The sequence below is a fragment of the Neovison vison genome, chromosome 9, assembly GCF_020171115.1.
Source record: "Neovison vison isolate M4711 chromosome 9, ASM_NN_V1, whole genome shotgun sequence".
In the NCBI taxonomy this organism is placed as follows: domain Eukaryota; kingdom Metazoa; phylum Chordata; class Mammalia; order Carnivora; family Mustelidae; genus Neogale; species Neogale vison.
The window spans coordinates 98,732,710-98,759,792 of NC_058099.1; the positions used below are offsets into that span (position 1 = coordinate 98,732,710).

Sequence of the window (27,083 nt, forward strand, 5' to 3'; positions counted from 1 at the left end):
GCACTGTAAAAGATGTTCTTTTGGAGAAAAAATGTTTTAATTCAAACTAGCATTGTACCAGTCAGTTCTGGAAACATGCTCAAGGGTGGCTCTATGTCGGCTCCAAATAGCTGTCTTGATTAACTGAACACTTTTGTCTTGAAAATGCCAGTTTCCTTTTACATGGATCTGCTGGAATACGCCAGGCCTTTCTCTCATCAACATAGTAAATAAGTCCTTTCCCTTCTCAACACTGTTGAGATGTTACTTTCACTTGTCCAACATTTTACTAGTCACAAAGTCATTCCCTCACTTCCCTCCTTTTACATGCAGCACCTTAGCCCTAGCAAGGCCATTATTAACACTGCTCCTCTGTTTTAGATGCAGAAGATACAGCTCAAACCTCAGGCCTTGGAACAGCCTGGATGGAGTTCAGTTTAAATTCAGAGCCAGCGACTAAGAACTTTGTGATCTCAGGTGAGCTACTTTGCCTTCCTAACATTGAGCATCATGATGACAATATGCCCCTCAAATGCGGTCATGTAGATGATGGAAAATTATGCATGTAACACTCTTAGCATTTTGTTCAATAAGTGGTAGGCATCATTACAGATGAAGAATCAGTCCCAGAGGGATGAGATGATTTATATGAGGTCATATAACAGTTAGAGGCAGAGATTTGTGTGCTTTACACACAAATATTTTGGGCTGGGCAGGTAACCCATTTTACAGAAGAGGTAAAGTGAGGCGGAAGAAGCCACTTGTTCTTTCTGTCCTGTAATTCTGGAATGTACCATAACCTCTTGAGACTGAAACTCTGCTGTTTTGCATCCATGTGCACATTTGCAGAATGGTGCCCAAGGAAAAAGCAATGATACGGAAGTGATTTTTTTTTTAAGATTTTATTTATTTATTTGACAGACAGAGATCACAAGTAGGCAGAGAGGCAGGCAGAGAGAGAGGAGGAAGCAGGATCCCCACTGAGCAGAGAACCAGATTCAGGGCTCGAACCCAGGCCCCTGGGATCAGGATCTGAACCGAAGGCAGAGAATTTAACCCACTGAGCCACCCAGGCACCCCAATATGGAAGTGATCTTACAAATAAAGAGTGCATTTTGACCTTGTCACAGATTAGGTGAATTCCCAAGAAAGCCAACTCTGAGGTGGAGACTAGTTTGCAGAACACTTATTATACTATGTTCTCAAGATCAACATTTTAGAAGAGGGGAAGGAAGCAGGCAGGACTGGGCAGAGACATTCAGTAGGAAGCTTAACAGTAACTACAGCCAGCCACATACATTAGGGTCTGTGGAACTCAGATGGCCTTTCAGAGTTGTCCTGACTTGGGATAAGAGAGTCTGGTTCTAGACGCATATGCTGATAAGTTATTGGACACTGGTGATACACCTTGTGTGCACCGACTCTCTGCAGCCAAGGCAATCTCCAGAGTGGTCTGGGACTGAGGGTTGCCTGCCAGTTGTGCCTCCAGCAGCTGGGATAATGATTCTTCATTTCTGAAGAGGGATCTAGGTGGCACATTCTCGCATCCACCCCAGACCTGAAGTCAAGAAGAGCAGAGGAAGGTTATGTGTGGGTAGAGACCATGTGCACAGGGTGATCATCCGGTGGCTGTTAAGGTGGCCAGCAGGGCGTCAGAGATGGAATGGCAGCTTTGACTTGATCTCAGGAGATTCACGTGTACCCTGGCCTTTCATTGTATGAGTTGTTCATGAACTGTGGCTAGGAAAGATGATGAATTGGAAGTACCAAGCACCATGGGAGATGGGCGAGCAATGAGGAAGGATTGTTTAAATCTGAACACAGTGTAGTCCAGTCCAGGGTTTCTTTATTCCAGCCACGCAGACAGGTGAAATTTCCAGGGGTGTCTTCTATGGAGAAATTGAACCAGAGAAGTCTGGCTTCCAGGTATGAGGTAGGAGTAATATGCTGGAGTGTTGGGTGAGAACTTGAACATTGAACATGAGATCCTTTATTTTCATGGAACTCCTGTTGCTGGCGAATTCTCAACTCATTCCTATTCCTTAGAGGCAGGGGATTGTAGAAAACACCTGTCCCAGAGAAAAAGATCTCCAAATACTGGCATTTGGGAGAACCATAACTAAGAAGATGGCACATTACCTGATCACTTGACAAACAGCAGTTTTCAAAGCACGGTCCATGGACCTCCTAGGGGGCCCCCAAATTCTTTAGAGGATCCAAAGATTAAGTGATTTTTATATTTTACTATTTTTATAGCATATTTCAGACGCTGTTTGCCTTTATAAATGTGTTAACCTTCACATAGATGGTACAAAGCAATAAATAAAACTGTTGGTCCTTTTAGCATGAATTAAGGTAATGGCACTAAACTATACTAGTAGTCATTCTTCACTGCCACACACTGAAAGGTTTTTTTCTAAAAACCTAAGATTTTCCTCAATGAAGTAAACTTATTAATTTTATTAAAATCTTTTTTTCTAAATGAATTATATTCAAATATTCTTTTTTTCTAAATTCTATTCAAATCGTTTCCCCCTAAAAACCTAAGATTTCCCTCAATAAAGTAAATTTATTAATTCTATTCAAATCTTGACCCTTGAACACATGACTTTTTAATACTCTATGTGACAAAATGGGAAGTAGCAGAAAGCATTTTTGAGCAGTTATTTCTGTTTGTGACTGATTTTTTTTCCCATGGGAAAACTATTTCTTCCTTGAAAGAACTACTGACAGATAAAATATGAATATGCAGATATGGGTATTTGGCAGACATTTTCTCAAAAATGAATAAGATGAGCCTGTCATTTCTTTTTTTTTTTTTAAAGATTTTATTTATTTGTTTGACAGAGAAAGATCACAAGTAGGCAGAGAGACAGGCTGAGAGAGAGAGAGAGAGAGGGAAGCAGGCTCCCTGCTGAGCAGAGAGCCCGATGCGGGACTGAGATCATGACCTGAGCCGAAGGCAGTGGCTTAATCCACTGAGCCACCCAGGCAGCCCGAGCCTGTCATTTCTGATGCTATCTGTTGCTAATGATAAAATTTGAGCTTTCAAGTGAAATTTAGAATTACAGAAATTAAAAAAGAGAATTGTGGAAGTTTGTAAAAGTGTGAGAGTTTAGCACTTTCCCAATATTTAGATATGTTTCTTACTAGATCATTAGGATATTAATGATATTTTTGATATTATATAATGAAATGTGTTAACATTTGAAAGTCTTGCAAATCTCAGTAAATCAGTATTTTCCAAATAACCAATGAGTGATGTAACAAAATCATGTATGAGTAAAATATCTATTCAGTGTGCAAAAAAACGCTAATGGATTTTATTGAAGTATAATTGACAAACAGTATTGTATTAGTTTCAGGTGTAAAACATACTGACTTGACAATTTATATGTTACTCAATCCTTACCACGATTGATGTAGTCACCATTGGTCACCTTACAAGGTTATTACAGTATTATTGTCTATGTTCTCTTTGGTGTACTTTTCATCTCTGTGACTTTTCATCTCTGTATTTTATAATTAGAAGTATTATCTCTCAATCCCCTTCATCTACTTGACTTTCCCTGCCCTCCTCTCTTGCAAACACCAGTTTCTTCTCTGCATTTAAAAGTTTGTGTATTTGTTCATTTGTTTTGGTTTTTAGATTTCATGTATTAGTGAAATCCTATGGTATTTGTCTTTTTCTGTCTGATTTATTTCACTTAGCATAATACCCTCTAGGTCCATCCATGTTATTGAAAATGGCAACATCTCATTCTTTTTTATGGCTGGGTAATAATCCATTGTACATATGTCACATTTTCTTTACCAATTCACCTACCAATGGACACTGGGGTTGCTTCTTTTTCTTGGCTATTGTAAATGAGGTTGCAATAAACATACAGATGCATATATTTTTCAGATCAGTCTCTTCATTTTCTTCAGTAAATACACAGTGGTGGAATTACTAGGTTGTATGACATTTCTATTTTTAATTTTTTGAGGAATTTACATACTGTTTTCCACAGTGGCTGCCTCAGTTTGCATTCCCATCAACAGTGCATGTAAGTTCCTTTTCCTCCACATCCTTACCAAAGGAAAGGTTCTCTTTCCTCCACATTCTTGCTGTTTTTTGTCTTTTTTTTATTTTAGCCATTATGACAAGTGTGAGGTGACAGCTCATTGCAGTTTTCGTTTGCATTTCCCTGATGGTGAGTGATGTTGAGCATCTTATCCTGTGTCTGTTGGCCTTCTGTATGTCTTCTACAGGAGAAATGTCACTTTAGATCTTCTGCCCATTTTAAGATTGGATTATTTATGGGTTTTGTTTGTTTGTTTTTTGTTGTTGAGTTATATGAACTTCAAAATACATTTTAGGTATTAACCCCTTTTAGATATATCATTTGAAAATATCTTCTCCTGTTTAGTAGATTGTCTTTTTGATTTGTTGATAGTTTCCTTTTCTGTGCAAAAATGTTTTATTTTGGTGTATTCTCAATAGTTAATTTTGGTTTTGTTTCCCTTGCCTGAGGAGACATATCCATAAATACGTTGCTAAGGCTGATGTTCAAGATATTACCATCTATATATCTATGTCTTGAGTTTCTCCCTGGTATCCTTTCTTTTTTACCCTAAAGGACTTTTCACATTTTGTATAGGTCTGGTGTACTAGAAGCAAAATCTTTAAGCCTTTGCCTGATAGCATCTAGTTTTGCCTTCATTTTTATCTTTATTTCTATTTTTTTAATATTTTATTTATTCATTTGAGAGAGAGACAGAGAGAGGCAAGCAGGCAGTGGGGGGCAAAGGGAGAGGGAGAAGCAGGCTCTCTGATGAGCTGGGAGCCCAACATGGGGCCCAGTCCCAGGACCTGGAGATCGTGACCTGAGCTGAAGGCAGGTACTTAACCAACTGAGCTACCCAGGAGCCCCTTGCCTTCATTTTTAAAAGAATATTTTCACTGGATATGGAATCGTAAGCTGACAAACTCTGTCTTCCACTTTTTTAAAGGTGTGCTTCCATTGTCTTCTGGCTGTCATTGGTTCTGATGAGATGTCAGTCATCTTTCTTCTCACTGTTCCTATACATGCATTGTCTTCCCCCACCAACCACCCCCCACCTCTGGCTGCTTTCACAATTTTGTTACCTTTTATTTTAGGAGTTTTTTTGTTTTCAGGTCTCATGTCTATGTCTTTAATCCATTTTGAGTTCATTTTTGTGTGTGATGTAAGAAAGTAGTCCAGTTTCATTCTTTGGTGTGCAGCTGTCCAGTTTTCCCAGCACCATTTGTTGAAGAGACTTTTTTCCTATTGCATATTCTAACCTCTTTTGTCTAGACTAATTGACCATGTACGTGTGAGTTTATTTCTGGGTTTTCTATTCTATTCCATTGGTTTATGTGTCCATTTTTGTGCCAGTAGCACACTGTTTTGATTACTATTAGGTTAATGGATTTTAACGTAAACAATATGAGAATTTATTTGTAGGTATTCAGATTCCACATTGCGTTCCTTTAAGAAACTACCAGTTGTTGAATTTCAGCATATTATCAAAGTAGAATACCCATAATTATCTTTAAAAACTATTAAAACAACTCCCACATTCCAACTATATATTGGTATGAGGCTAGATTTTGATCATATTGTTCAACAAAAAAAGTGCTAGTACCACCAACTGAAGAAGTAGATATGAGAATGAACTTGCCTTCTATTAAGTCAGACATTAAAGAGAGATTTGCAAATGTAAAATAATGCCAGTCTTTCACCATTTTTTTGGTTTTGAAAAATAGTTATTTTCCATAAAATTTAATTTAACATGTAATGTGCTTATTACTTTACATAAGTATTTTAAAATTTTCTTAGTCTTAATTTTTAATGTGTAAATACTGATAAACTTAACCCATTTAAACAGAAATTCTTTCATGTCTTTGATAATTTTTAAGTGTCTAAAGGAGGGGGCGCCTGGGTGGCTCAGTGGGTTAAGCCGCTGCCTTCGGCTCAGGTCATGATCTCAGGGTCCTGGGATCGAGTCCCGCATCGGGCTCTCTGCTCAGCAGGGAGCCTGCTTCTCTCTCTCTCTCTGCCTGCCTCTCCATCTGTGATTTCTCTCTGTCAAATAAATAAATAAAATCTTTAAAAAAAAAAAGTGTCTAAAGGAGTCCTGAAACAAAAAAATTTGGACCCATTGCTCTGAAGATTACCATATACATATGTAACTTGTCACTGTCTACCTTTAAAATATAATATGTTGCTTCATGGGTGATATAAGAGCTTTATACAGGGTATGTCCAATTGTCACCTTCGCATATGCTGTGCTTTTGTTGTCATATATGTTACTTCACTATAGACTAAAATTCCCATGTTATGCTGCTATTTTCACTTGACACAGTTTAGGAATCCATAGACTAGGTGTGCTGCTCAGATCTGCCTTTAAGAAAACACTCCCTGTTCAGCTGTGAGAAGTGCAGTTACTTGAGAGCCTCCGATTACAGATCCTCCAGGACCTGCCTCAGCTTTAGAACTGAGGTCATGGTTCATTAGACAGCCTGCAGCTAATGAATAAGCATGGGGGGCTGGCCAGGAATTCACCATTCCTGCACAGTACATAGCTTCTTCAGTGCATTTGCTTTGCTGTGGCGCTCCCTATGATAGTGGCTAAAGTTTCAAGAGATCCTCCTGCCAAATCCTGCTCTCTCTCCTTTCCTTTCTCAGGTGTTGAATTTACATTGTGGTCTGAAGGCTTTCCCTGCCACATTCTGACCCCTCTTCTTATCTTTCAAAGACATCACCCTCAATAAAACTCCTGCATTCCAAACTCTATCTTGTCATTTGCTTTCTGGAAGATCCAACTGACACAATGGTATGTCTTTCAAAAAGGTATTACTCTGTCTGGTGTTTTATTTCTCTCTGAAGAATTGGATTTCTCCCTGGTATCCATTCTCTTTAACCCTAAAGGACTTTTCACATTTTTTATAGGTCTGGTGTACTAGAGACAAAATCTTTCAGTCTTTGTCTGATAGTATCTTTATTTTGCCTTCATTTTAGAAGACTATTTTCACTGGATATGGAATTGTAAACTGAAGTCTTTGTCTTTCATCTCTTTAAAGATGTATTTCCATTGTCTTCTGACTGCCATTGCTTCTGATGAGGTGTGTTAGTCATTCTTTTTCTTACTGGTCCTCTATATGTATTGTCTTTTTTTTTTTCTGACTGCTTTCACAATTTTGTTATCATTTGTTTTTAGCAGTTTGACCTAAATGTGACCATAAGTGGACTTATTTGCATTCATCTTCTTGTGGTTCATAGATCATGTTGGACTTGTGGGTGGCTATATTTTATTAATTTTGTTACATCTTGGCCATGGTATCTTCAAATACTTCATCTGTCCCATTCTTTTTGTTGTACTCCAATAAAATATAGGTTAGAATGATATTGTGTCACATGCTTCAAAGGCTTTATTCCATTTTTAAAAAACAGCTTTATTGAAAAATAATTGACATGTACTAAATGACACATATTTTAAATTTTTATTTAAATTCAATTTAATTAACATATAATGTATTATTAGTTTCAGAGGTAGAATTTAGTGATTCAGCAGTGGATTACAACACCCAGTGCTCATTACATCAAATGTCTTTCTTTCTTTCTTTTTTTTTTTTCAAAGATTTCACCCATTTATTTGACAGAGAAAGATCACAAGTAGGCACAGAGGCAGGCAGAGAGAGAGAGAGAGAGAGGAGGAAGCAGGCTCCCTGCTGAGCAGAGTGCCCGATGCGGGACTCGATCCCAGGACCCTGAGATCACGACCTGAGCCGAAGGCAGTGGCTTAACCCACTGAGCCACCCAGGTGCCCCATCAAGTGTCTTTCTTAATGCCCATCACCCAGTTGCTCCATCACCCCCCACCCCCCGCAGCCACAACCCTTCCAGCAACCTTCAGTTTGTTTCCTAGAGTTAAGAATCTCTTATGGTTGTCTCCCTATCTGTTTTCATCTTATTTTTCCTTCCCTTCCCCATGTTCATCTGTTTTGTTTCTTGAATTCCCCATGAGTGAAATCATATGATATTTGTCTTTCTCTGACTGACTTTTTTCACTTAGCATAAATGACACATATTTAAAATGTACATTTAACATTTGATAAAGTATACATTAAAATTTGATATAAAATTTAAAATTTAGTAAGTTTTGACATATATATGCATAAAACCATCACTCCATCATCTCCAAACATTTCCTCAGCCCCTTTAATTTTAGCCATTCCAGTAGGTGTTTGGTGGTATTTTATTATGGTTTTCATTTGTATTTCCCTAATGACTAACGATGTTGAGCTTCTGATTCATGTACTTATTTGCTATCTGTATATCTTTAGTGGAATTTCTGTTCACACTTTTGAGCATTTCAAGAAATGAGTCATGTGAGACTTTGTTAATTGAGTTTTGAGTGCTCTTTATACATTTGGATATGAGTTCTTTTTCAGATATTTGATTTGAAAGTACATTTTTTTCCAAGCCCGTGATTTCTTTCCCATTCTTCTTAACAAGTTCTTTCAAAGATCAGGCATTTTTAATTTTGATGAAGATCAGTTTATTAATTGGTTTTCTTATGGACATGCTTTTGATGTTGTATCTAAGAAATCTTTGCCTAACCTAAATAACCTTTGTTGAACCTAAAGTCATAAAGATTTTCTCTTGTGTTTTATTTATAAGGTGTTGTTGTTGTTGTTCCTTAACGTTTTGTTTTGAGATAATTATAGTTGCACATGCAACTAAAAAAATAATACAGAGGAGGGGTGCCTGGGTGGCTCAGTGGGTTAAAGCCTCTGCCTTCAGCTCAGGTCATGATCCCAGGGTCCTGGGATCCAGCCCCACATTGGGCTCTCTGTTTGGCAGGGAGCCTGCTTCCCCCTCTCTCTCTTCTACTTGCCTCTCTGCCTACTTGTGATCTCTGTCTTTCAAATAAATAACTAAAAAATCTTTAAAAAAAAAAAGAAATAATACAGATTAATACAGAGGAATGACATATACTCTTTACCCATTTCCCCCCATGGTAACATCTTACATAATTGCATTACAATGTCACAGCCAAGAAATTGACCTCAGTACAATCCATCAGCCTTGTTTAGATTTCATGGTTATTGGGCCCTCATTTGTGTGTGTGTTTGTGCATGTATGTGTAGTTTTATGTGATTTTATCACAGGTATAGATTCATGTGACTAGCACCACAATCAAAATACAAAACAGGGACACCTGGGTAGCTCAGTGGGTTAAGCCTCTGCCTTCAGCTCAGGTCATGATCTCAGGGTCCAGGGATCGAGCCCCGCATTGGGCTCTCTGCTCAGCAGGGAGCCTGCTTCCCACCCCGCCACCTGCCTCTCTGCCTACTTATAATCTGTCAAATAAATAAATATAATCTTTAAAAAAAACACAAAGCAGATTCATCATAAGGATCACTGTCCTTTTATAGTCACAGCTACCTTTCTTCTTCCTCCTTCCTCATCCCTGATAACCATTAATGTGATCTCCATTTCTCTAATTTTAACATTTCCATAGTGTTATGGAAGTGAAATTTTTATAATATTAAAATAAAATAAAATATTTAATTAGTTCAGAGAGAGAGAGAGAGAGAGAGAAAGCACAAGTAGAGGAAGGGGAAAAGGGAGAGAGAGGGGGGAAGCACAGTCCCCACTGAATGTGGAGCCCATCACAGGGCTCAATCTCATTGAGACTGAGCTGAAACTGAGAGTTGGATGCTCAACTGACTGAGCTACATTGGTGCCCCTAAGTGAAATTATTTGTATGTTACGATTTGAGGTTGGCTTTTTTTCACTTAGCATAATTCCCTTGAATCCATTCAAGCTGCTGTGCTCCTGTTGATGGCTGAGCAACATTCACTCATTGTTCCTAGTTTTTGGCCATTAGGAATAAAGCTGCTATGAACATTTATGCACATGTTTTTGTGTGAGTGCAAGTTTTTGTTTCTCTGTGATAAATTCTACTGAGCATAATTTCTGGGACATATGGTAGAGACATACTTACCTTTATAAGAAACTGCCATATTCTTTTCCAGAGTAATTGTATCATTTTACATTCCCAATAGCAATGTGTGAGCAATCCAGTTTTTTCACATCTTCACCAGCATTTGGTATTAACACTGCTTTTATTTTGCTCATTTTGATAAGTGTGTAGTCATACCTCATTTTAGTTTGAATTTGTATTTCCCTAATGGCTAATGATATTGATCATCTTTTCATGTGCTTATATAATGTCATCTGTATATATTCTCCAGTGAAAATTTCTTTTTCTTTTTTTTTTGACCTTTCAAAAATTGGGTTAATTTTTCTACTTTTGAGTTTTGAGATATTCTAGATACAAGTCTTTTGTTGGATTTGTGGTTTGAAATTATTTTCTCCCACCTGATAGTTTGCCTTTTTGTTCTCTTTTACAGAGTGAAAGTTTAAAATTTCGATTGTGTTCAATTTATTAATGTTCCTTTTTATGAATCATGCTTTTTATGTCAAGGATAAGAATTCTCAGCCTAATTCTACTTGTCTTAGGTCTCAAAACCTTTTCTCCTTTTTTTTTTGTTTCAAATGTAGAATTTAGTGACTCATCACCTACATACAACACCCAGCGCTCTCACAAGTGCCCTCCTCAATACCTGTCACTCACCTAGCCCATCCCCCACCCAGCTTCCTCCATCAACCCCCTGTTTGTTCTCCACAGTCAAGAGTTTCCTATGGTTTGCCTACCCCCCACCTTTCTCTCTCTCTCTCTCTCTCTCCCTCTTTTGGTAGAAGTTTTTTGTATTACATCTAAGAATGTGATCCATTTTGAGTTAGTTTTTATATAAGGTGGGGGGTTAGTTTGAGATTCATTCCCTTCTCCCCCCTGGAATGTCCAATTGCTCCAGCACTATTTGCCAAAAAAGCTAATCTTCTAGCACAATACTTTTGCATCTTTCTCAAAAATCATTTTGGTGGGCACCTGGGTGGCTCAGTGGGTTAAGCCTTTGCCTTTGGCTTGGGTCATGATCTCAGGGTCCTGGGATCGAGGCCCACTCGGGCTCTCTGCTCAGCAGGGAGCCTGCTTCCCCCTGTCTCTCTGCCTCTCTGCCTACTTGTGATCACTCTCTGTGTCAAATAAATAAAATCTTTAAAAAAATCAGTTGGGTATTGTAAGTAGATCTATTTTGGGATCTCTATTCTATTATATGCATCTGACCTGCTGCCAGCATCACACTGTTTTGATTACTGTAACTGTATAGTAAGTTCCCACTTTCTTATTCTTCTTTTTAATTATTTTAGCTGTTTAGGTCCTGTGCCTTTCCATTTAACTTTAGAATAAATTCACAAAAACTTGCTGGGGTTTTGGTAGGAATTGCATTGAACCTAACAATCAATTTAGGTAAAATTGACATTTTTATTGTGTTGTTTTCCAGTTCATGGTCACACTGTATCTCTTCACTTATAGGAGTGTTGTGATTCTTTATATCAGCATTTTATAATTTTCATCATACAAATCCTATACCTGTTTAATCAGACTTATATCTAATTATTTCAGTTTCTTTGGAAAAACTGTAAATGGTATCGTGGTTTTAAATTTGGTTTCCAAATGTTTGTTGTTAGTATATAGAAATGCAATTCATTTTTGTATTTGATTTTGTATACTATTACTGTGCTGAATTCCTGCTGTACATTTTATAGTTTTGGGTTTTCTGATTAGGTCTGTAATCTATTCTGAATTAATATTCAATATGGTAGGAGTTATGGATTGAAGTTCCTTTTTTTGTTTTGCATCTAGGTATATAATTATTCCAGCTCTATTTCTTGAAAAGATTATCCTTTATCCACTGAGTTGCCTTCATATTTCTGTCAAAACCCATACGTGGACCTATTTCTGGACTCTCAGCTCTGTTCCATTTACTATTTGTCTATCTTGTCAACACCATACTGTCTTGATTGCTGTGGCTTTCTAGTAAGTAATGAACTTAGACTTTCTTATTATTCAAATTACAACTTCGTTCTTTTTTTTTAAAAGTAGTTTAGATTCTTACAGATTTTTGCATTTTCACATGAATTTTAGAATCACCTTGTCAATTCCTAAAAAAATATCTTCTGGTATTTTGGTTGGAGTTTTAGTGAATCAGGAGATCAATTTAGGGAGAATTAACATCTTAATAACATTGCATTTTCCTATATATGGACAAAGTATTCTTAAAATGTCTTTTTTTATTATGTTATGTTAGTCACCATACAGTACATCATTATTTTTGATGTAGTGTTCCATGATTCATTGTTTGTGTATAACACCCAGTGCTCCATGTAGTACATGAGTCCTTAATACCCATCACCAGGCTAACTCATTCCCCTATGCCCCTCCCCTCTAAAACCCTCAGTTGTTTCTCAGAGTTTATAGTCTCTCCTGGTTTGTCTCCCCCTCTGATTCCCCTGCTTCATTTTCCCCTTCCTTCTCCTAATGTCCTCCATGCTATTCCTTATGTTCCACAAATAAGTGAAACCATATGATAATTGACTTTTCTGATTGACTCATTTCACTCAGTATAATCTCCTCCAGTTTCATCCATATTGATTCAAAAGTTGGGTATTCATCCTTTTTGATGGCTGAGTATATTCCATTGCATATATGGACCACATCTTCTTCTTCTTTTCCTCCTCCTCCTCCTCCTTTTTCTTCTTCTTCTTTTTCTTTTTTAAGGTTTTACTTATTTGACAGAGATCACAAGTAGGTAGAGAGGCAAGCAGAGAGAGAGGAAGGGAAGCAGGCTCCCTGCTGAGCAGAGAGCCCGATGCGGGGCTCAATCCCAGGACCCTGGGATCAGGACCTGAGCCGAAGGCAGAGGCTTTAACCCACTGAGCCACCAGGCACCCCTAGACCACATCTTCTTTATCCATTCATCTGTTGAAGGGCATCTCAGCTCTTTACACATTTTGGCTATTGTGGACATTGCTGCTATGAACATTGGGGTGCATGTGACCCTTCTTTTCACTACATCTGTACCTTTGGGATAAATCCCAGTAGTGTAGTTGCCAGGTCATAGGGCAGCTCTATTTTTGACTTTTTGAGGAACCTCCACACTGTTTTCCAAAGTGGCTGTATCGATTTGCATTCCCACTAACAGTGTAAGAGGGTTCCCTTTCTCCACATCCTCTCCAACATTTGTTGTTTCTTGCCTTGTCAAGTCTTGCCACTCTAACTGGTATAAGGTGATATCTCAATGTGGTTTTGATTTGAATTTCCCTGATAGCCAAAAAAATAAATATCTTTCTTTTTAGAGAGGGAGGTGGGGGGAGAGGCAAAGGGAGAGGAAGAGAGAATCTTAAGGAGACTGCATGCCCAACACAGGGCTTGATCTCACAACCAAGATCATGACTTAGAGCTGAAATCAAGATTGGATGCTTAACTGACAGAGCAACCCAGGTGCCCCTTAAAACGTCTTTTAAAAGCAATGTTTTATAGTTTTAGATCTTTCAAATATTTTGTCATATTTATCTATCAGCATTTTGTTTTTGATTATAAATATTGTAATAAAATTTAATTTCTGGTCATTCTTTATAAAAATGTTCATTAAGGAAACACATTTAAAAAAATCTTTTTTGTAAGTTGCTGAACTTGTTAGTTTCCTTGGAACTAATCATTGAATTGTCTACATGGATGGTCATGCCATTTGTGAACAAAGACATTTTTACTTTTTCCGTTCCATTTTGGATGCCTTTTATTTATTGTTTTGCACTTATTCCACTGTCCTCCAATTCAGTGTTGAATAGAAGTGGTGAGAATGGACATCCTAGACATCCTAGACATCCTTTTAGGATGTTTTAGGAGACAAAGATTTTATTCAGTATGATATCAAATATAGGTTTCACAGGTTGAGAAAGTTTCCTTCTGTTCATAGTTTGCTGACAGCTTTCACACATTATGAATGGATTGGATTTTGTCAGTTAATGTTTCTGTGTCTGTTTAAATGATGTTTTTTCTGTTTCAGCTTATTAAAATATTAATATTTTACGTTGAGTTTCAAATGTTAAGTGAACTGCATTTCTGGGATAAACCACTTGTTTTTGATGTATTATTCATTAAAAAATCTTAACACTATTTTTCAATCTTTACTTTTTGTGTTTCAATTTGAATACTTCCTGTTGACTTATCTTGAGTCTATCTATTCTTTCCTCTACTGTATCATGCTAGTAGGTCCATTGAAAGATTTTTTTTTTTCTTCTCTGATGTATCTTTTATTTCTAGCATTTCTTTTTGGAGAAAAAAAAAAGTTTAGAGCTGTATGTTAAAATTCCCTACTGTTCATGTTGTCCTCTTTCCACTAGATTCCTTAAAATAATCATCATAGTTATTTGAGTTTTTGTTTGTTCCACTATTGGGGCCAATTCTGGGTCAAGAGTCTTTCCTGTGTTGAAGCTGACAGCTGTCGAGATCACTGCCTCCCATTTCTTATAAGACCCTGAGTGTCTTAGAGTCCCTTCAGTTCCTCCCACTGTCCCTCAGAGTCCAGCAAACACTGCCTCCCCACTTGGCCGATTCTCTTGGTTCCCTGACCTGTCCCCATTCTGTGGACCACCACTGCCCCATACCCCATGTAATGGCCAGAGTTTCTGTGGAGTTCTGTTTTCCTTTCCTTTCTTGTCCCCATTTTTCCCCCCAGCAGTCTGTGAGTGTCTGTGCCTCAGAGGGAGTCTCTTTTAGCCCTATTCTTCTGTCCCCGGTCTTTCCTGCGAGCACTCAGTGAAAGCCCGTGAAACAGCTGTATGGTGTCTGTACACTCCCTTTACTTCTGGGGCAACTGAAGATTCTAAATTGTCAAACTAGCCCCTGTTTGGCCTTCAGAAAGTCTTCCTACACGTATCTGGCACCCTCCTCCTCTTCCTGCTGCTCTTGCAGTGGTAGAAGAACTGCGGTGCCTTTTCTTTCAAGAGGACTCTGTCACTTTCTGTATTTTAGCTTAGTAAGTTTCTTGGTGACCTCAGCTTTTTGATGGGCTAAACCATCATTTTGTTGTTGTTGTTTCAAATTTTTGTTTAAATTCTAGTTAGTTAACATATAGCATAATATTGGTTTCAGGAGTAGAATTTCGTGATTCATCACTTACATACAACACCCCGCACTCACCACAAGTGCCCTCCTTAATCTCTGTGGCCCTCTAGCCCCTCCCCCACCCACCTCCCTCCATCAACCCTCAGTTTGTTCTCTATAATTAAGAGCCTCCTATGGTTTGCTTCCCCCTCTCTCTCTCTTTCTTTTTTTTCCCCTATCAGTTTTTTAAACCTATGATTTTGTAGAGTATCTGATTCTTGTTGTTGTTATTGATCTTAAAGGTAAGATAAATAGTTTCCTCATGACTTTATGTCCTAAACAGAAATGGAAGCTCTTGGTGTCTCCTTAGTCCCAGTCCCCTTGATGCTGAGGTCCAGGGACATTGTCACCCCATCATCCTGCCATCCTTCCCTTTTGCTTAAGCTGAGGAGGGTCTGGTTGACCTCACTGCAACCCTACAGGCCCTGACTAATAGCAGCAAGAAAGGCACTGTGGAATGTTGTGGAGGATGGCACTGCCCTCTACCAGAAATGCCTCTGTTTCTCTTCTTGCAAAGTAGGGAATTTAAGTTCTGCTCACAAATCTCTCGGGAAATTCTTCTAGAATGTACATACAAATATTACTGCTAATGATAAAGTGCTTTTCCCCTGAAGCTTCAAGATCTGTGGAATCCCAGTCTTCCCTCCATTGGTACTTCCACGTTTTGGTTCAGGGCCATCGCTTGAAGTTTAGTATCTGATAGGTGTCCTGGATGAACACTTTAGGCATCTGTGCCTGGGCTATTCTTTTTTTTTTTTTTTTTAAGATTTTATTTATTTATTTGGCAAACAGAGATCACAAGTAGGCAGAGAGGCAGGCAGGCAGAGAGGAGGAAGCAGGCTCCCTGCCGAGCAGAGCGCCAAATGCGGCTCGATCCCAGGACCCTGGGATCATGACCTGAGCCGAAGGCAGAGGCTTTAACCCACTGAGCCACCCAGGCGCCCCTGCCTAGGCTATTCTTATTAGAGATGTGGTCTATGGATTCCTGCTACAACTCTTACCAGCTGTGTGGTGTTCGAGAAATAGTATAACATCCAAAAGCCCCATTTTCTTTATTTGTAAGAGATAAAAATAGCACATAATCCCAGAGTAATTGTAAGAATTAAATATCATGTTTGTGATGTGTGTTTGTCACACCAGAACTGACCTGCCCAAGACCGTGTGGTTGGTTTGCATCAGGTCTTGGCTGGAACCCTGTCAGGGATACCTACAGCATTGTTTGGAGTCACTGAGTTCTGTGGTCTCTGAATAGCTTCCCTGGGCTCTCTGCCTCGCCTTGCCCTCATATTCCAAAAGACCATGCTTTTAAGGTCTCTCCCCTGCACCCCGACCTTTGCTTGTTCTTTTATGTTTAGCTCACGCATTCTCTGGCTGTGCCTTAAGCAGTGGGCAAGCTAAGGACAGGCAAAGACAGAGACGGCTGTTGCAGGTTGTGTGGGAGAGAGCATTTCTGGTCGGAAAACAATGGGAGCAGAGGCCATGGGACAGGTAAGCAGGGTAGTGTGTATACGAAGCAGGGCACAGGCTGCTGGGGTGCATGAAAGATGTATATTGTGGAAGGTGCTAGAGTAGCATCTACAGCTGGACTGTTTGAACCGTAAGCAGATCTAGGACCCCTGGCTCTTATTAGTAGCTGAAGAGGAGTCCACCAAAGTGGTTCAAAAGGAAAAGACATGAGCATCTGCATTTCCTGCTGGATGTCTTCCTCCTGGTTTGCTCCAACCATGTCAGAGGTCACTCAGTCGGAGTAGATTCTAATGTTTCCCTCCCTCTTCATTCCCATTGTGGGCTCTGCAAGACCCAGCCCCATCTACCATCAGAAAGATTATATCTACACACTTACACTGCTGAGACTGAAGACCCGAGAAAGACAGACTGTGACCACAAGGTCTCAGCTTCTCCTGCTTGTCCACATAGATCTCTCTGTGCCTTAGTTTCCTCAACTGTGAATTGGGTTAATAGCACCTACTTTAGGGGGGTCCTATGCGGATTAAAGGAGATAATATAAGACAAGTGCATAGCACAGGGTCTGGCATGAAGCCAGCCTCCAGGAAAGACTTCCGCTCTGGGCCTCCCTTGGCCAGTCTTCCCTCTAGCATGTCCCACTCACAGACACTGTGGTCTGAGGACACAAACCAGCTCTTCTCTCCCCTTGTTCAGTAAATGGGCATCGCCCGAGAGGTAAGCGGCTCCATTTCTGCCTTCAGGAAATCACAGGTGACCCATGAGCAGCACAGAACTGAAAAGACTGGCAGTCCAGGTTTCTAGCTCAATCAGGGGTGTGTGGAAGGATAGTCCCTTACTTCCTCTGTGACCCTGGTGGGTTTGCTAGGATAGCCGTGTGATGCAGAGGAAGACACAGTCAGCATCTAGTGACATCTTGTGACAGCTCTGTGAGTCACTGTGGGAGAACTTGGGCAAACTTCTCCACGTCTCCCCTCCTGTGTCTTCACTGAAGTTGGGCTGAAGGGGGGCGGTCAGAGAGAGAATACAGGAAAAGCGCTGCTCACTGGCTGGCCCTGCCTGTGCCCAGTGGGGATGGCCTCCTCGCACTTGGATTCCCCATGAGACTTGACTGAGGGAAGGAACAGTCAGGACAGTCAGAGGCTCCTTGCTGATCTGGGGCCTTGTGATCTGGACCTCTGTGATGGGGAAGGAGTTCTGTGACATCCCCATGCCATGTCTCTATCCATCTTGGGGCAGCTCCTTGGCTCTGTGTGAGAGAGGTTCTACACAGAGTCTAAACCCAGCACTGTCCAGTAGAAATATAATGTGAATCACACGTGTAAGTTCAGGTTTCCTAGTAGCCACATTAAAAAAAGTAAAAAGAAAAAAAGTGGAAATTTTAATGTATTTTATGTAAACCAGTATATCTAAAATACTGTTTCAGTATGTAACCAATATAAAAGTATTATTGAGATACTTTATGTTCTTTTTTCATATACAGTCTTCAAAATCCCATGAGTATTTTCTTGTAAAACAATCTCCATTAGGATTAGCCACATGTCAAGTGCTCAAGAGCCATTATGCAGCTAGTGGCTACCATATTGGACAGATTTCAGCATCTAAGACCTGGCCTCCAGGAACAGAGCCATGCTGCCACCTGGTGGTTACACCATCAAATGGCAGCCTGAGCACCCAACCTAGGCGAGATCCTGCAGGGCGCCCAAGAAAAGTTACTGCTTCCCACCCTGGGATGCCCTCAACCTAGTGTGACAAAAAAGGCGGCAGAAAGAACCAAACTTCAGAGGCTACCCTGGGATTTTGAAAGACTGAGGATGATATTCAGCCAGAGAGGAGAGAAGGCCCTAGAAACAAGGAGTCATTTCACAGATACGGAGATTAAGGGGAAAGACCTGCTTAGGGTCATAAATAGGTTATAAATAAGCAGCTGCCCTGAGGGGAGGAAATCCTCACCAGGACACCAGCGCCTCTCACCTGGACCAGGAAAATTGCTTTAAAAAATTCTCTTTCTTTCCTTCTTTTCTCTAAAATTTTATTTTATTTTTTCAGTGTTCCAAGATTCATTGTTTCATGCACCAAACCCAGTGTTCCATGCAATAAATGCCCTTCTTAATACCCACCACCAGGCTCATCCAACCCCGTACCAAAACCCTCAATTTGTTTCTCAGAGTCCACAGTCTCTCATGGTTCTTTTCCCCCTCCATTTCCCCCAATTCACTTTTCCTCTCCATCTCCCCATGTCCTCCATGTTATTTCTTATCCTCCACAAGTAATTGAAACCATATGATAATTGACTTTCTCTGCTTGACTTGTTTCACTCAGCATAATCCCCTCCAGTCCCGTCCATGTTGATACAAAAGCTGGGTGTTCATCCTTCCTGATGGAGGCATAATACTCCATAGTGTATATGGACCACATCTTCCTTATCCATTTGTCTGTTGAAGGGCATCTTGGCTCTTTCCACAGTTGCCATTGCTTTTATGAACATTGGGGTACATGTGGCCCTTCTTTTCACTACATCTGTGTCTTTGGGGTAAATACCCAGTAGTGCAATTGGTGGGTCATAGGGAAACTCTATTTTTAATTTCTTAAGGAATATCCACACTGTTTTCCAAAGTGGCTGCACCAACATACCTTCCCACCAACAGGTATAAGAGGGTTCTCCTTTCTTCACATCCTCTCTAACACTTGTTGTTTCTTGTCTTGTTAATTTTGGCCGTTCTAACAATTTTGGCCGTTCTAACTGGTGTAAGGTGGTATCTCAATGTGGTTTTGATTTGAATCTCCCTGATGGCTAATGATGATGAACACTTTTTCATGTGCCTATTAGCCATTTGTATGTCTTCTTTGGAGAAGTATCTGCTCATGTCTTCTGCCCATTTTTTACTTGATTATCTGTTTTGGGGGTGTTGAGTTTGAAGAGTTCCTTGGATATTAGCCCTTTGTCTGTAGTGTCATTGGCGAATATCTTCTCCCATTCCATGGTTGCCTCTTTTTTAAAAAAATATTTTATTTATTCATTTGAGAGAGAGAGAGAGAGAGCGAGCATGAGAGGGGAGAAGGTCAGAGGGAGAAGCAGACTCCCCGTGGAGCTGGGAGCCCGATGTGGGGCTTGATCCTGGGACTCCAGGATCATGACCTGAGCCAAAGGCAGTTGATTAACCAACTGAGCCACCCAGGCACCCATTTGCCTCTTTTTTGTTGTTGTTGTTGTTGACTGTTTCCTTTGCTGTGCAGAAAATTTTTATCTTGATGAAGTCCCAATCTTTCATTTTCGTTTTTGTTTCCTTTGCCTTTGGAGACATGTCTTGGAAGAAGTTGCTGTGGCTGATGTTGAAGAGGTTACTGCCTATGTTCCCCTCTAGGATTTTGATAGATTCCTGCCTCATGTTGAAGTCTTTTATCCATTTCGAGTTTATCTCTGTGTATGGTGTAAGAGAATGGTCAAGTTTCATTCCTCTACACGTAGCTGCCCAATTTTCCCAGCACTATTTACTGAAGAAACTCTTTTTCCCATTGGATATTTTTTCCTGCTTTGTTAAAGTTTATTTGACCATAGAGTTGTGGGTCCCTATCTGGGCTCTCTACTCTGTTCCACTGGTGTATGTGTCTGTATTTGTGCCAGTTCCATGCTGTCTTGGTAATCACAGCTTTGTAGTAAAGCTTGAAATCAGGCAACATGATGCCCCTAGTTTTGTTTTCCTTTTTCAACGTTTTCTTAGCAATTCGGGGTCTTTTCTGGTTCCATACAAATTTTAGGATTTGAACTCTAGTTCTAATATCCTACTAATGTCCATGTTGATTAGCTCCTGGAGGTCAGTACTGTCTCTTGTTCTTTTTTTTTTTTTTCATTTTGTCCAGAGAAGAATAGATAAATGAGAGAACAAAACACTAAAAGGGTAACAGCAACCTAGAAAAATATACACTAAACAAATCAGAAGAAACCCAAAACTGAGGAGAAAAGAAGAAAAAAATGGAGAATATGATCAGGTTGGTGAAGAGAATAGAGCCACACTCTAGATTTTGGGTGTATTTTGGTGTGTTAGAAGAAACTGCCTCCCAAAATTTTATTTAATTAATTAATTTATTTTTTAATTTTTAATTTTTTTATAAACATATAATATATTTTTATCCCCAGGGGTACACGTCTGTGAATCGCCAGGTTTACACACTTCACAACACTCACCATAGCACATACCGTCCCAAATGTTCATAACCCCACCCCCCTTCTCCCAACCCCCCTCCCCCCAGCAACCCTGTTTGTTTTGTGAGATTAAGAGTCACTTATGGTTTGTCTCCCTCCCAATCCCATCTTGTTTCATTTATTCTTCTCCTACCCCCTTAACCCCCCACCCCCCATGTTGCATCACCGCTTCCTCTTATCAAGGAGATCATATGATAGTTGTCTTTCTCCGATTGACTTATTTCGCTAAGCATGATACCCTCTAGTTCCATCCACGTTGTCGCAAATGGCGAGATTTCATTTCTTTTGATGGCTGCATAGTATTCCATTGTGTATATATACCACATCTTCTTTATGCATTCATCTGTGGATGGACATCTAGGTTCTTTCCATAGTTTGGCTATTGTGGACATTGCTGCTATAAACATTCGGGTGCACATGCCTCTTCGGATCACTACGTTTGTATCTTTAGGGTAAATACCCAGTAGTGCAATTGCTGGGTGATAGGGTAGTTCTATTTTCAACTTTTTGAGGAACCTCCATGCTGTTTTCCAGAGTGGTTGCACCAGCTTGCATTCCCACCAGCAGTGTAGGAGGGTTCCCCTTTCTCCGCATCCTCGCCAGCATCTGTCATTTCCTGACTTGCTAATTTTAGCCATTCTGACTGGTGTGGACTCCCAAAATTTTAAAGAAGGAAAAACATATATATACAAGAATGAGGGTAAATACAATGAAAGTAGTGAAAAGAAGGGACACGTGGACCCCAATGTTCGTAGCGGCAATGTCCACAATAGCCAAACTGTGGAAGGAGCTGAGATGTCCTTCAATAGACAAATGTCCTTCAATAGACAAATAGACAAGATGTGGTCCACATATGCAATGGAAAATTACTCAGCCATCAGAAAGGATGAATACCCAACTTTAGCATCAACTTGGGTCAGACTGGAGGAGATTATGCTGAGTGAAATAAGTCAAGCAGAGAAAGTCAGTTATCATATGGTTTCACTTATTTGTGGAATATAATAAATAACATGGAGGACATTAAGAGAAGGGAAAAATGAAGGGAAAGAAATTGGAGTGGAAGATGAACCATGAAAGACAATGGACTCTGGAAAACAAACGGAGAGTTTTAGAAGGAAGAGGTTTGGGGGGATGGTTGATCCTGGTGATGGGTATTAAGGAGGGCTGGTATTGAATGGAGCACTAGGTGTTACATGCAAACAATGAATCATGGAACACTATGTCAAAAACTAATGATTTGGAATGTCTGGAAAAAAGTGATTCCTTGGGGTGTCTTAGTATTGCTATGCCCTGTGATTAAAGTCCATGAAGAAGTACAACAGTGCAATCTGGGCAGGACTGGCATGGGCTCAAACCCTTCAGGAATGAAGGTTTGGGTCACCCCACCAGGCAAAGAACCATGACCGGCTGAGATGTTTGCTAAGGGCAAAGGGACTATGGAATACATAGTGGCAAAGGTAGTTATCAATGCCAACTACAACCATGTGAGCAGTTACAGAAATGAGGACTGTAGTTGCCCTGAATGTTTTTTCCTTATTTTGTTATGAACATGTTAGTGCGCTGTGTGGATGCATGTGTGTATGTACACATAATATAGTATACTTTGTTTTTGGCACTTTCTTATCCCCTTACCATGTAATGTAAGATGCATTGACTTTTCATTATAGCATTTAAATATTGGTTTTACATTATGGTTTTTAAGTTATAGGATATCAAGGAGAAGAGTGAACATTATTTAAGATCTTTGCATCATCTTCTGGAAAAAGGGTTAATGTCTTCATTTGTATGCAGGATAATTGTATACTGGCAGGAGGGATGACCATATTATTCCATATTTATGCATGACTGAGATATAAATTTTCTAAATATTGTTATTTTGATAACCCAAAGCTGTTTTGCTACTTTTTGTCCTCTCCAAGTTATACAGTGAAGCCCATGGAACATAGGAAGAAACTCAGTATTGGTTCCTCCCTCATAATCCTCACTTCCTCCACTCCTTCCTGAACTGTAGTTTCCTTCACCACATGGTTCCCCTGTCTATGTTCCCGCTGCCACCAAAATGTTCACTCTTCCTTGGACCATAGTTATAAGGTTGCTAGTTATATTCAAAGTCACTGTAATTTCCACTTGCATAATTTCTTCCTACGTCACTATCAAAACCACCTCTGTAGCCCCCACCCTGTTTCCACACCTAGATCTCCACCACTGTATCGTCATTCTTGTCCTTTATAAGCATGCTGCCTCCAAAAATGCCATCTCCAAATCCTATTCCATGCCCATTATAGCCATCCCTAAATCCATGTCTTCCTTCATACCCATCAGAACCTCCTCTAATCTTGCCTCCTGATCTACTGCCTCTGCATCAATCCTTTGAGGCAAAATGCCTTCCAATGCAAGTCCTAGAACTTTGGATTCTCTGCATTTCTTGTCTGCACAAAGACTTTCTTACTTCTGACCATAGATGATGGTATAGTATTTCCACAGTAAAGTTTTATCCACAGGATCATGATCATCAAAATAATAAAACCAATGCCTCTCTTCTTTCCAGACTGCCTATCAGTAATGATCTCAAATGGTACCACCTTTTCCATATTACTTGCATAGTTTCTTAGGTGATGTTCCTTAGTATCTTCTTTAATTCTACCACAAATAGCTTCTTCATGGTTACATGAGCACCAAGTCTTCCAGATTTCTCTTGCTACAGTACATTTTGTCTCAACCACTCTCCCATCAATTAAATGAGATCTTGCAGCCATGACAGCACCAAACCTCTGCCATGTATGAAAAAGTTACAAAACCCAATATTCTTGAGCTCTTGCTCAAAGGATTCCTTATTATCACAGTCTGTAAATTTTCCCCATGACTTGCAGTAGTTCCTCAAACTTTCTTTTGTGGTTTCAAAACTTAAGCCACCTTTAAAGAAGTTCCAGAAATGTCCCTTCTCTTTCTCCATGGCAGACTCAGTTCCTTTAGCTGGACTTCATCCAGAGAGATGAGAGAGACCTCTGCCTACGAGCATGAGCAGCTTGTCCTGGTGCTGCTGTCTTGAAGCCTCCTTTTCTTGTCTCTGCTTTGGTGTAATTCATACAAAAGCCTTCCATACCACAAGGTAGTTTTCAAAATCATTTATACATCATCATGTTATATCTTTGATTTCTTTTTACATTTGTTTTGTGAGCTAGCTTTAGCTTCCCACAAATAACTATTTTCTCAAGCATTTCAAACTGATTTGAAACCATTCTCTCCCACTTTTCCTCTCTCTCTTTCTACTTCTCCCTCCCTGGTTGCTTTGCTGACTTTCCCTTTAGTTCTGTTCAGCTAAATTGTACCATTATCACACTGATTATTACAGTATTAGATTAAAATGCTAATAATGCAGGAAATTTTCTCCTGGGTTTTGAGCTCTGCTCTCTTTGTGTTCCAGCTCTCCAGGATTCATTCAGCACCTGTTTTAAGGCTTCGTTTTTTTCCAGGAGGACCCATTTAGCCTTCAGTCTGACGCCTTTTCTGGAATTGGACTCTTCTTACTGGAATTATGCTGGCCTTTGGTTTGATTCCTTCTGCAGCAAGGCTGTTCCTGTTGAAACTGTGTTGTTTTGGTATTTTTCTTTATGTTCTAGAGAAAAACCTCTAAGAAATGGGACCTCAGTCACCAAAATACTTTGAGGGTCCCCTGCTACATACATACATTGGGACTCCAGCTGGTTTTATGTTTAAAAAGACTATAGTCCTTCCTTACGTGCACTGACTTAACCAAGAGTAATTTATTTTTTTTATTTGAACATAGTTGACAGACTCTGTTATATTAGTTTTAGGTGTACAACATTGTGATTTTAAAAGTTTACACATTATGCTATATTCACCACAACTGTAACTACCATCTGTCACCATACATCACTATTACAATATTATTGACTATATTCCTTATGCTGTATCTTTTATTCCCATGATTTATTCATTCCATAGTTGGAGCCTGTATGTCCAACTCCCCTTCACCCCTTTTAGCAATCAGTTCACCCTCTGTCTCTCTGGCAAGCATCAATTTCTTCTCTGTATTTATAATTCTGATTCTGCTTTTTGTTTATTCACTTTTTAAAGATTCCATATATGTGTGAGATCATATGGTATTTGTCTTCCTCAGTCTGACTATTTCTTTTAGCATAATACTCTTTTTTTTTAAAAAAGATTTTATTTATTTATTTGACAGAGAGAGATCACAAGTAGGCAGAGAGGCAGGCAGAGAGAGAGGAGGAAGCAGGCTCCCTGCCAAGCAGAGAGCCCAATGCGGGACTCGATCCCAGGACCCTGAGATCATGACCTGAGCCGAAGGCAGCGGCTTAACCCACTGAGCCACCCAGGCGCCCTAGCATAATACTCTTTAGGTCCATCCATGTTGTTGTGAATGGCACGATCTCATCCTTTTTATGACTGTATAATATTCCACTAGTTGTCTGCATGTATGTATGTATACATACCACATCTTCCTCATCCATTTGTCTATTAGTGGACTCTTAGGTTGCTTCCATAACTTGGCTATTGTTGGTAATTCTGCAATAAACATAGAGATGAATATAACTTTTCAAGTTAGTGTTTTAATTTTTGAGTGTGAATAGCCAGTAGTGGAATTATTGGATCATGGAATATATCTATTTTTAATTTTTTTATGGAACCTTTATACTGTTTTCCATAGTTGCTATACCTGTTTCTATTCCCACCAATAGTGTATGAGGGTTCCTTTTTCTCCACATCCTTGCCAGTACTTGTTATTTCTTGTTTTTGATTTTAGCATTCTGACAGATGTGAGGTGATATCTCATTATGGCTTTGATTAGCATTTCCCTGATGATTAGGGATGTTGAGCATCTTTTTATGTGTCTTTTGGCCATTTATTTGTCTTCTTTGGAAAAATGTCTATTCAGGACATTTATTTATTTATTATTTATTTAAGTGGATTGTTTTTTGGTGTTGGGTTATATAAGTTCTTTATATATTTTGGATATTAACCCATTATCATATATATCATTTACAAAATATCTTTTCCCATTCACTAGGTTACCTTTTTGTTGGTGGTTTCCTTTCCTATGCAAAACCTTTTTATTTTTATATAGTACCAATAGTTTATTTTGGCTTTTGTTTTCCTTGCCTTGGGAGACATATCTAGAAAGTACAGATTTCCCAGAACTGAAGTAGACAACATCTGACCAGACAGCTTTTTCCATAATGTCTGGACCGGGGTAGTACACCTTCTTCTTACTATTGTTTCTTCTATCTTTTATAGGAAGACAGTACCCCTTTCTGCTTTATCCAACTCTATCCAACTGAAAGGGGGGGGATATCTTCTTATTGTGTGTGTGTGTGTGTGTGTGTGTGTGTGTTTTAGAAACAATCTCATTATGATCCCAGGACAAGTAAATTTCACTTGTATTCTTCAAAGGGTTAGAAGTTTCAGAATCCACAAAAGTCTTCTTTCTTCTGAACTATTAACTGACTTTGGATCCTTATCCAAATTCATCATCTCTGAATTTACAGGATTATAAGCCTGTAAATAGCATATTTGGTCCCAAACAGTTCTTTTTCTTTTTTTAGGATTTTATTTATTTATTTGACAGACAGAGATGACAAGCAGGCAGAGAGAGAGGGGGGAAGCAGGCTCCTTGCTGAGCAGAGAGCCCGATGTGGAGCTTGATCCCAGGACCCTGGGATCATGACCTGAGCCGAAGGCAGAGGCTTTAACCCACTGAGCCACTCAGGTGCCCCCCCAAACAGTTCTTTTGAGATAATAACACTGTTAGAATATTTTTGAAGTTGCGCTGTTCTTGCAAAAAGTTCAGCTGTTTCATATTTACATCTGCATGGTATCTTCCCAAATGTACTTGGTTAATTCTTTGAGCGTGCTCTTGCAGTCCACTAAACAGCTTTTGTGGTTGCCTTTTTAAAAAAGCTTTTATTTATTTATTTGAGAGAGAGAAAGAGAAAGTATAAGCAGGGACAGCTGCAGGAAGAGGGAGAAGCAGACTCTCTGCTGAGTAAGGAGCCCAACGCAGGGTTCAATCCCAGGACCCTGGGATTATGACCTGAGCAGAAGGCTGAGGCTTAACTGACTGATCCACCTAGGCATTCCACAGTGGTTGCTTTAAGCAGAAACTTCCAGGAAGTATACATGATCCCATGTTTGTCTTTGTGAAAACCATTCTCCCCTCAGTTGGAATAAAGGCCAACAGATATTTCCTTTGGCTACTTTCAGACCTTGATTCCTGGGTTAGAACCATTGTACAATTTGGAATTGTTACCTTACTTCTGTTGTGTATAATTAGGTTTCATATTTTATTGCCTTTCATCTAACCAAAAAAG

The 27,083-nt window shown here is 39.5% G+C and overlaps 1 protein-coding gene across 1 annotated transcript in view; it reads left to right on the plus strand.

Annotated features, from left to right (window-relative positions):
• Window positions 1–438: 438 nt before the first annotated feature.
• Window positions 439–27,083, plus strand: part of ZNF169 (zinc finger protein 169) — a 90,959-nt gene continuing 64,314 nt past the window's right edge. Inside the window, exon 1 of the mRNA XM_044266068.1 lies at window positions 439–456. The gene's annotated coding sequence lies outside the window, so the exon portion shown is untranslated. The remainder of the gene's footprint in view (window positions 457–27,083) is intronic.